At 42.6% G+C, this 9,768-nt stretch overlaps 1 long non-coding RNA gene across 1 annotated transcript; it reads right to left on the bottom strand.

The window, feature by feature from the left end:
• Window positions 1–1,106: 1,106 nt before the first annotated feature.
• LOC110478377 (uncharacterized) lies at window positions 1,107–8,062 on the bottom strand. Its single transcript, XR_002466753.3, has 4 exons — window positions 7,753–8,062; window positions 7,172–7,259; window positions 1,951–2,040; window positions 1,107–1,155 (listed from the first exon to the last, which is right to left on the bottom strand). It is a non-coding gene; the product is annotated as an uncharacterized LOC110478377 (long non-coding RNA).
• Window positions 8,063–9,768: the final 1,706 nt, after the last annotated feature.

Here is a 9,768-nt window from a genome sequence, read left to right as displayed (position 1 = left end):
AAAAAGACTAAAAAAAAAAATACCTGCATAAATAACCCAGGCTGTCAAAGCCAAGCCAGAAAACTAGTTTGTCTCTTTTTTAACCTTCCTGCTTTCCAATTAACAGCCGTGTTTCGGAGCCTGCCAGGCTGCGAGGCAGTTAAAAGCCAGGCTCAGCAAAGGCTGGTGTGTAACCATTTAATATATTAGAGAGTTCTAACCCCGATTATAAATTTGCAGAGCCACCCAAGTGCTATGGCCAAGAGTTTCCCCATTCCAAAGGGTTTCACTGGAGTGGAGGGGGCAGAGGGGACGGAGCCTTTTCTGGATTCGCACACCAACTTTTTTCGCCGTTTCGGACTTGAAAAGGAACATTTCCTTCATGCAGTTGATGTAGCTTATTACCCCATTAAAGAGAAGCACCACACGACACTTCTGTCAGGGTAACACCGAGGCCTAATCAACACTTGGAGGTGTAACACAACACAAATAATCTCGCTCCTCAGGGAAGCCGGAGTAGCAGCCTGAGAAACACTCCGGCTTTTCCCCGGGAGGATTCAAGTATGCCATAGCAGAAATATGGTTAATGTTTTAATACATTTATGGAGCATAAATCATAAATGAAGCATTAAGCATCCGGTGCTCTCTCAAAAGTTTGAACAAATACAGGCAAATTGAAGGAATCTGCTAGAGCGAGGTATTGATAATTTTCCATGTGTATCACACAGTGGGGAAAAAAATGGACGCGGGGCCTCGGAGCCCTGCCGCCTCCTCGCATACATTATGTTCCCCACTTAATGCCATATGAACCAGGAACCCACAAGAAGCCAAGGGAAGGCTCTTCCTCTCCCCCTCCAATAAATGTTTCATGCAGATCAGCAAATTTTCAGCAATTTCCCATGAAAAGGCTGGTGGGGGCCTGCGGTGCGCGGCGGGGCGCGGGGTCCCCGGCGGCCTGACCCCGGCAGCGGCCACTTCCTGGCTCCAGGTTTCCTTCGGCCTCGCAGGTCCAGCCCGGTGTCAAAAGCTGGCCTTGTCTCCTGTCTCAGGATGTTGGTTTTACCTCTCAAGTGTTTCCTGAATTTGCAAAAAAATTCTTGGGGTTTCGTTTTTTGTTGGTTTGTTTTTTTTTTTTTCCTTTCTGGCGGCTGTCTGTGTGTTCAAAAGCCCATTTACCTTTGATGGGGAGGGAGAATAAAGCATAAATATGGGGAAAAAAAATAAGAGTAAGAAAGAAAAGGGAAAGAAAAGCAAGAGAAAACAAGAAGGAAAGAAAGAGAGGGAGAAAGAAAAAAAATTCTTAGTCGCTACTGTTGAGCAGGGGGTTTTCTCCCGGGACCAGTTCTACTTTTGGAACATGTTATTGTCAGGCAGAGGTCAACATCTTTTACCTCTTTTTTCCATTATTCAAAATAAGTATTGATGTTATGTTTTAGCTATTTAAAAGCCAGCTGCCTTGCTCATTTCAGATATTTTTCCTGGTATTATTGTATGTGGTAATAGCTGGCCTGTGTATCGTCTTTCACAAAATCTACCCTTTCAGGGTCTCAGTCTTCAAATGATATCAATCAAAATTTATGCAATTCAAAATCCATATGTATAGAGTCCCAGTTCACCTCATTTAATGATAATAGTAAACCACATGTTGTGTACATGTCTGAAACACTTTTCTAGTTCTTGACTGTATTAACCCTAGGGGCACTATGTTTTTGTACAGCTTGCCCAACTGAGCAGCATAATATATTGATTAATACTTGGCAACAACTGCATTCTTGAATAATAAAACCATGAACAAGGTAAACGTGCGCTAATAAAACAAGAAGAGTGTCAATATTATTTGGGGATGTATGTTAATAAAAGATGCTAAAGAACAGGCGAGCCCCTGGCCCCACAATTAACAAAGCTCAGTGCCTAAAGCTGCTCCCATTCCAGCCCCGTGTGATGTCGTTATCCGAGAGCCTCCTCGCCTACCTGGGCATCCGTGAGACGGCCACAACAAATGCTCCATATTTATGGGGGCTGCGTCCAGCACTCGGGGAAAAAAGTTCAGCTTTTCCCGCTCTGCAAAAGGCAAATTAAAATTAACAACATTTCATTGTTACCCTGATTCTTCCCAGGCAGAGCCCTGTGCAGGTAGCACCAGCAAAACCTGCAAACAGTAACTGATTTTACAATAGAATTTGCTTCTTACAGGCAGTATTATTTACTTAAGCTTTAATATACAGTTCGAAATAAGATTTGCTTTCATGGAAAAACACTAAAACATTTGGCAAAGGAAGAGCCGAATGTTCTCCTTAATTTGTTTTGGCAACTCTGAAAAATAGATCCCATTACGCTCACGTTTGCATTCCAGAAACATAACAACAAATTATCATTTTACGAAAATCAAGATATAATTAAAAATGGGGGGATATAATAAGCAGCAAGTGAAGGCAGAAGAAGGAGGGGGCACATGTGGAAAGCAATGCTTCCAGCACTGGGGAAGGCTGAGGAGGGGAAAAAGCAAAGGACACCAGCTGAAAAGCTATTGCCAGAGCTTATTTATTTTGGAACCAAGAGAGGGGGGGAAACAACAGAAGAGGGAAGGAATTTGAAGTAAAAATTGTTTAGCAAACAGTTAAAATAGTTTCATGCCTTTCTTTCTTTTTTTTTTTTTGTTTTTAGGGAAGGCAATATTTAAACACAGGTTCATATTCATATTTCAGTCATTTGACTTTGGTGGGAAAACAAATATTGAGGAATTAAATACAATTATGGTTTGATTAACTGGAGCTGGTTCCTAAAACCACAAGGTATAGCAGCAAGATTGCATCTGTGTCTTCCCTCAATGCCATCCACATGAGTCACAGCGAGGCAGGAAAGCTGTTGACAAATTAATACTTTAAGAAAATAAACTATGGTCATGTTGAACATAGAGCAACTTTATCCTGATTAATTTGTGTTGGAGTGGCTCCAGCGCCCTTTACAAAGCCGCGCAGTTTGTACAAATGTAATTTCCTAATATTTACATGAGGAAAGCCTCAGCCGTTAAGATTTGCCTCCAGTGTGAGTTTTGTGGTTAGCAAAAAGACAATAAAAATACAGAGAGGTAATTGTAAGCACATTTGGAAAAAAAAAAAAAAAAAAGAAAAGGGAGAGAGAGAGAGAGGGGAGGAAAAAAAAAGATCCCTGTTTCTCTCCACTCCTCCTTGCAGAGCCCTATAAAAGTGGCAGTGCCGCGGCTGGCGGGGACGCGGTGCCAGGCTCGGGGCTCCGCGACACCCAACGCTCCCAACGCCTGGAGCGGCACCCCCGAACCTCCAGCGCCCCAAATTCCCGGGCATGGGGCTCCCCACCAACACCCGCTGCTCCAAACCCCGTCCCCAGCCTCGCCCCACGCTCTCTGTCATTTTACGTCTTTATTTAAATACAGTGTCAGGCGCTCGTACAATTGTCAAATTTAATAAATATGAGGAGGGGAGATGCAGTTAGAAGTGTTGCTTTGTTTGAAGAATATTAAAAATAACCTTTAGTTTTAATGAGATTTCTCTCTTTCCCCCCCCCCCCCAATCAGTTTACACAATTTTCCAGATGCAAAATGAGCTTTTGGCTGTAAAATATTTTATCACATTGTCTTACACAATAAAGATTAGATGTTTTTGCTCTCTCTCAACTCCACCGCAATTATTTTTTAGTGTTTGCAAATCATAATATCATTTAAAAACCATATTTTATACCTCATCTAAAATACTTTTATAGCAGTGTGATGAAAAAAACCCAACACAACATCTATTTAACTACTCTTTTAAGTGGCTGTAATATGCTTTAGTATAATTTCCCAGAAAAAGGCACAGCTAAAAAAGCTTAGCTGTTCTTGAAAACAAATCTCCCAAGAAGCATCTTTGCAAAAAATCCCCAGAATTTAATTCCCCTGGCTGAGGAGCCCAGAGAGCCTGAATATAAAAATAGTAGCCCTGTCATTTCACATTCATTAAGTGTGAAACTCAGAAATTAATAATGTAAAAATATGCTTTTTAATTAGTCTTACATTCTGCCCAATGTACTTAAATGGGATCAGCAGCTCCCTAATGATTTTTTTCTTAATAAAGTATTAGCCTGTGATGCACTGGGGTTGACAGGTATGATAAACTGGAAAGTACTTTTGGAGGCGTATGAATGATACCAAAATAGTACTCTCCCATTTAAATGTAATTAACATCAGGGAGCAATATTACATGAAGAGAGAAGCCTGCAAGATTTTTATTCCAGGGTATTTTTTTTTTTCATTTCTTGTTTTATGAGTAGTTTGATGATTGCAGCAGTGATTTTATAATTTAATTACCTTTGTTGAAAGCTAAGCTTTTGCTAATAGCAGGTCAACAGGATCATAAAGCAGCCTTCAAAAATATTAAAAAGGAGGTAAATCCCCTCAGCTAAACCTACACAATAAGAATGCGGGTGCGCATGTGTGGATGCAAAAGGTTTTATGGACGTATGGATATACAGGCTCCACGCCTGTTCCCCTGTTATTTGTTTACTGTGTTATTGCAAATCAGTATTTACTCTCCAAAGGGCTCTGTTATACATTAATTATATTTTTTTAAAGAAAAGAAAAAAGGAGGGAAAAATAAGAGAAAAATAAAATTAAGAAAAAAAAAAAATAAGAGGGGAGAAAAGAGAATTTTTTAAAAAAGAAGTAATTTAAAAATTGAGAGAAAAATTTAAAAATAGGGGAAGAATAATTAAAAAAACCCAAAGTTGTGGAGAAATCCATCTGACACAGCCTGGATTTTCCCAGGACCAGTAGGGCTGAGGAGTGAAGCCACTCACTCTGGAGTAGGACCAGGATTCTCAGTTCCAGCATCCCTTCCACAAACGCTTTTCACTTTTTTCCATTTCCAAAGGAGCCGACTCTACACCAGGAGATAAAAGATCACTGTTGACCTGCACTGCTTGCGCAGGAGTATTCCCTAACTTATTTATATGCCAAATGTCACTTGTGTTTACTGAAGAATTTCTCCTCATATCTCGGAGTCACAGCGCTCCCCAAAGATGCACTTGCCATAGGGTAAACAAGCAGGGAGGAGGGCAGCATTCCCAGCTCCCTCCTTCCCAAACCAGAGGCTCCTCCATGGGAGTCACCTTCCCCAGCACACCCTGACATTTCTCTTTGCAGGCTGGTGGATGGATGGGTTGAGGTGACAGATGACAGGAATGGCTCAGGACACGGATTCATGGTGGCACTGGGGATGTGGCTCCATGTGCCTCCTGCCCTACTTTCAATGTCTCTTCTCCACCATGGTTCCAAGTTGGAATAAAGGGAAACTTGGAGCTGGCCAACCTATCCAGGCAAAACCATGGTCAGACCACAGATAATGAAATGGATTTTTTATTTTCATACTGGTTTTCATTTGGCTTTGGGAAAATAGTCAATCCAACAAACAAACAAACAATCTACAATTTTTTTTTTTTTTAAACTCTATCTTCCATTATAAACATACCCTTCAAGGCTGATCCTGGTTCTGAATATCCCAACTAAACTGGAAGGTCTTAGGCCAAGTGAAGCACCCATCCAGCAGCCAAGGTGGGGTCAAACATCAAGGTACAGTCATACAGAGGGGGTTCAGGTTTAACACTCAGCAAGAATTCTTCATGGAAAGGGTTGGCAGGCATTGGAATGGGGCCTAAGGAGCAGCTGGATGTGGCACTCAGTGCTCTGGGCTGGGTGACAAGCTGGGGATCGGCAGTCCTGGAGATCTTTTCCCACCTTAACAATTCTGTGATTCCCCATGAATGCAGTGCCACACTGATGTGGGGTGGGGGGCTCAGGGCCCAAATGGCAGCACTGCCACACGGGAATGCAGCTCCATCACTCCAGCACATCCATTTCTCCTACTTTGGTAACTTAAAACGTCCTTTAAAAATGCGATCATGAAATGTCATTTCTTTCCTATTTATCTTGGCGCTACAAAACTGCCCAACTATTGGCTATACGTGAGCTCTTTTATAATATTTTTCCAATCACAAACGCCATTCCATGGCTCCCCAGGGATCCCTGTGATGGATCTATCTATCTATCTATCTATTTACGCGTTCATGAATCAAATCATTGGACTGGAGAAAGTTTGGACAATCTACAGCTTTCATAAGATTTCACCCAACTTACACTTCACGGGAGATTTCCAGGAGTGTGATGTTATTTGCACCCCTCTCCTCTTTCCCCACGGGATTTACTGCACCCACCCCAAGATCCAAGCTTAAAATGCATGTCCAGCTCCCAGCCTTCAAAGGGAGTTTTCCAGGAGCAGGGATGTTTTAATGGGCAGCTGAATCAGAAACTAATCATCCGAACTGCCCTCATGTAAACATGCCCTGGAAATTTTATTACGGAGATATTTGGGGTTTTCCTGATAGAGAATAAAAGACAAATAATCGAACTTATTGGAAAATATTTACATAGGGCCACAGAGTGCAAACCTTGGGAAAGCTGAGCAGTATTTGCTCAGAGGAATAGCCCTGGTGCAGGCAGAGGAGCGGATACTGCTCGGCTGTCCAGGGAATTGGAGGGAGTTTGTCTGAGTCAGACATGCCGGCGATGGCCCCACACTGGGGCATCATAATGCTTTAATTAATTAATGTCTGTAAACTGTTTGGTGATCTTGGGATGAAAGGAGTTCTGGAAATGCCAGGTATTATTGAAAATTAATTACTCCAGCCTTCCCCCCAAATCTTGCTAAACATATTTCATTTTTTAATCTATCCTGCTGCTTTAATAAAGCTCATTGCAGAATTATTTTCTGCTAAATATTAAAGGAAAAAAAAGAGAGGGATCCATTTAAGCAGAGGATTGAGCTGCAGCAGAAAATATTGTACAAAACTCACAGATTGGGGGGACAAAGTCTCTGTGTGTGAGGCAGGTACAGGCAGAGAACACTGTGGTGAGAACAAGCTCAATCTGTGTGTCCCCATCGTCCCTCTCAGGGGCCAAGGCAAGACCTGGCATTCACATGGGGCTGGAGAACCCCACTCCCATGGGGAAACAAAGCTGTGGGAGAGGCAGGACCAGTCTGAGGCATCCAAGGACAGCACGGACTGTGCAGCCCCCGCCACGTGCCGGCGAATCAATCACTCCCAATGCTATTCATCACTCCATCACAGGAGACAGAACATTTGTATTATTTATACAAGTCTGAAATCATTTGGTGTTACTTACTGAAGAGTCACCTTCCACATCGTCATGGAGCAGAAGTCCCAGAAGAGACTCCATGTCCAAGCCCCACCAAGCACATTCCAGATGTGGTCTAAACAATAAACCACAACAGATAAAATAGACATTATTATAGTTTGGCTTTGCTTTATTTTTTTTCAATGCTGCAGCTTTCTACACGTGAATTTTAATTTACGTAACACAGCAATTAAAGATTTTGTTTACTTATAAGGGCCAGGCCTATGGTCTGGCTTGGGTGCTACAGGACTGGTAGAGTTGGAGCATCTTTCAACTCTTCTTGGGCCAAATCAACACTTCTACCACTGCAAGCAGACAAAGCCAGTGTGTAACACACATCTCCTAAGTTCAGGGAGAAAATGGAAGGAAAATGTCCCAGTGAAATTTCCTATCTCTAAAATGATCTTACTCTGTACCCTGCAGAGATGTGGGCCTTGCAATGACCTGTCTTCTCCTGGAGCATCCCAGCCCATTTCTCTTGGAGCCATTTGAGCTTGCTGGGATAAGCAAACAGCTGCGTTAGTAGGGCATCCATGGTCACTCCAGCAAGAGCAACCATCAGCACTGACCTCTGCTCCTCCTCCTCCTTCTCCTCCTTCTCCTCCTCCTCCGTTTCCTCCTTCTTCTTCTCCAAAGTACATCCTCAGTCATGCATGAATGAAAGTGGGAACTTCCATTCCACTCCTTCAACTTCTTCCCAAAAATTCTGAAAGAGATGAAGCCCTTCCTTACAATATTCAGTCAAATCCACAGGTCAAGTGTCACGTCTCACCAACTTTCCACAGAAAAACACACGTTTCACCAAATATTCCTCGGGCTACTTCTGAAACTGAACAGCAGATGGGGCTACAGAAATCATCACATTAAAAAAAATTATATGAAAACCAGCCTTTTACATTCTGAAAAGCAATTTATTCTACACCATTTCAAAAAATAAATAGGATTCTCCTTTTCTGTTTTAAGACATCAATGAATCTGTCGCATAATGGGCTTTTGTAAACCGATTATCCTTGATAATCTCATTAGCTGAAATTATTTTACTTTTCTAACATGGTAGATTTTTAAATACCTTTTATTTCAGATCCCTCTGGGCACGTTGCAGTGAAATTTACTATTAAGCAAAATAATTATCTATCTCAAACCTTAATGCTAAAAAGTAGAAAAATAAAATAATTACAATCTAAGGGCAGATATTAAAATGGAGAAAGTACAAGGAGGAAAAGGGAAATTTCCACAAGTGGGCAAATATCTTCTCACTGTTAATAAACAAACCATACTTGTTTTCCTAGGAATGTGAAGACACAATTAGTGGTTGATGCAAATGACAGGTTTGTTTTGAGGTGGGGTTTGCACCTCCTGTGGTGACTCCAAGTACGGTGACTTCGCCCTTGGGATGGACGATGTTCCTCCAGCTCCCACCCAGGAGCTGCATCACACACTTCCCACCCAGACCTGAGCAATTAAGGAGTGTGAGTTGTTTCAAAATCAGCTTAAATCTGTTTTGTTTTGGTTTTGTTTTTTTTTTTTTTCCATGTGGAAGTTTGCAGCTGTAATGGGATTACGGTGTCGGCAGAGGGAGGGAAGTTTGCAGCTGTACTGGTTCAGGGGGTAGGAAGCAGCTGTTAAAATAGAGGGCTAATGGTGATTAATTCTTATTATGTGTTTGAAGATCTCACAATGAGTTCAGGAACCAAACCCTCCCTCAGGGAATAAACTGAAGGAGGAGGATTTAAAAAGAGGGAAAATAGAAGGGGAATTTTAATGTACATTTGGCCTAAATGGCCTGGTCTTAAATCACTTTATTAATATTTAAGTAAAATTTAAATCAACATTATTAAGGCAAAAAATATCTAGCCTGGGAAACCTGTAATTCCTGCATATTTATGTAGAATGGGAGATCACCTGTGCTTCCTTAAAAATACACATTCCAGGGCCAGCAGGGGAACATCCCTTCAGCTAGTAGGGGATGGATGCTGCCACACACTGATGGGAGAACCTCCTGATCCCCACAGCCTTTCTCCAGCAGCTCCATGCCCAAACCACAATGGGAAGAGGTGGGAAGAGACCCCCTCCCACTTCTGCATCCACCAGCACAGTGAGGGAAGCTGGTAGTGATGGGGAGGAAGCAGCACAAAGAACCCAACCTGGGCTTGGCTCCATTTGCAGCCTCTGGGGAACCTGCAGCATTTCCCAGTTCCAGGACAGCTCGCATCAGAGCCAGGTTATTTGTTGCAATATTGTGGCCGGGTCCTACAGCTGCTTTGAAGAGGTCTGTGATGTGCTGGGTGTGCTGGGGCTTCCCCAGAGCACAGCAGGTGAAAGATATGAGATTTCTATTTATATACCACAGCCTGGCCAGGAGAGTGACAATTTAACAGCAAAGGTATGGGGAGAGAGCAGCAGCCCGGCAAGGCAGGCAGGGCAGGAAAGGTTTCCCTTGAATCCCTGGGAAATGGTGACCAGCACGGGTGACAGCAGGGTCCTCAGAGCCCCCAGCCCCTCTTCCCTTGGGGAATTTCCCCCAACTCATCCATTCTGCACTTTAAAAACGTGAGGTGATGACTCTCAGGGCCCTCCTGAAGACA

The sequence above is a fragment of the Lonchura striata genome, chromosome 7 (genome assembly GCF_046129695.1).
Source record: "Lonchura striata isolate bLonStr1 chromosome 7, bLonStr1.mat, whole genome shotgun sequence".
Taxonomy (NCBI): domain Eukaryota; kingdom Metazoa; phylum Chordata; class Aves; order Passeriformes; family Estrildidae; genus Lonchura; species Lonchura striata.
The sequence above is the reverse complement of the archived record's forward strand: the minus strand, read 5'-3'. Positions and strand labels throughout refer to the sequence as shown.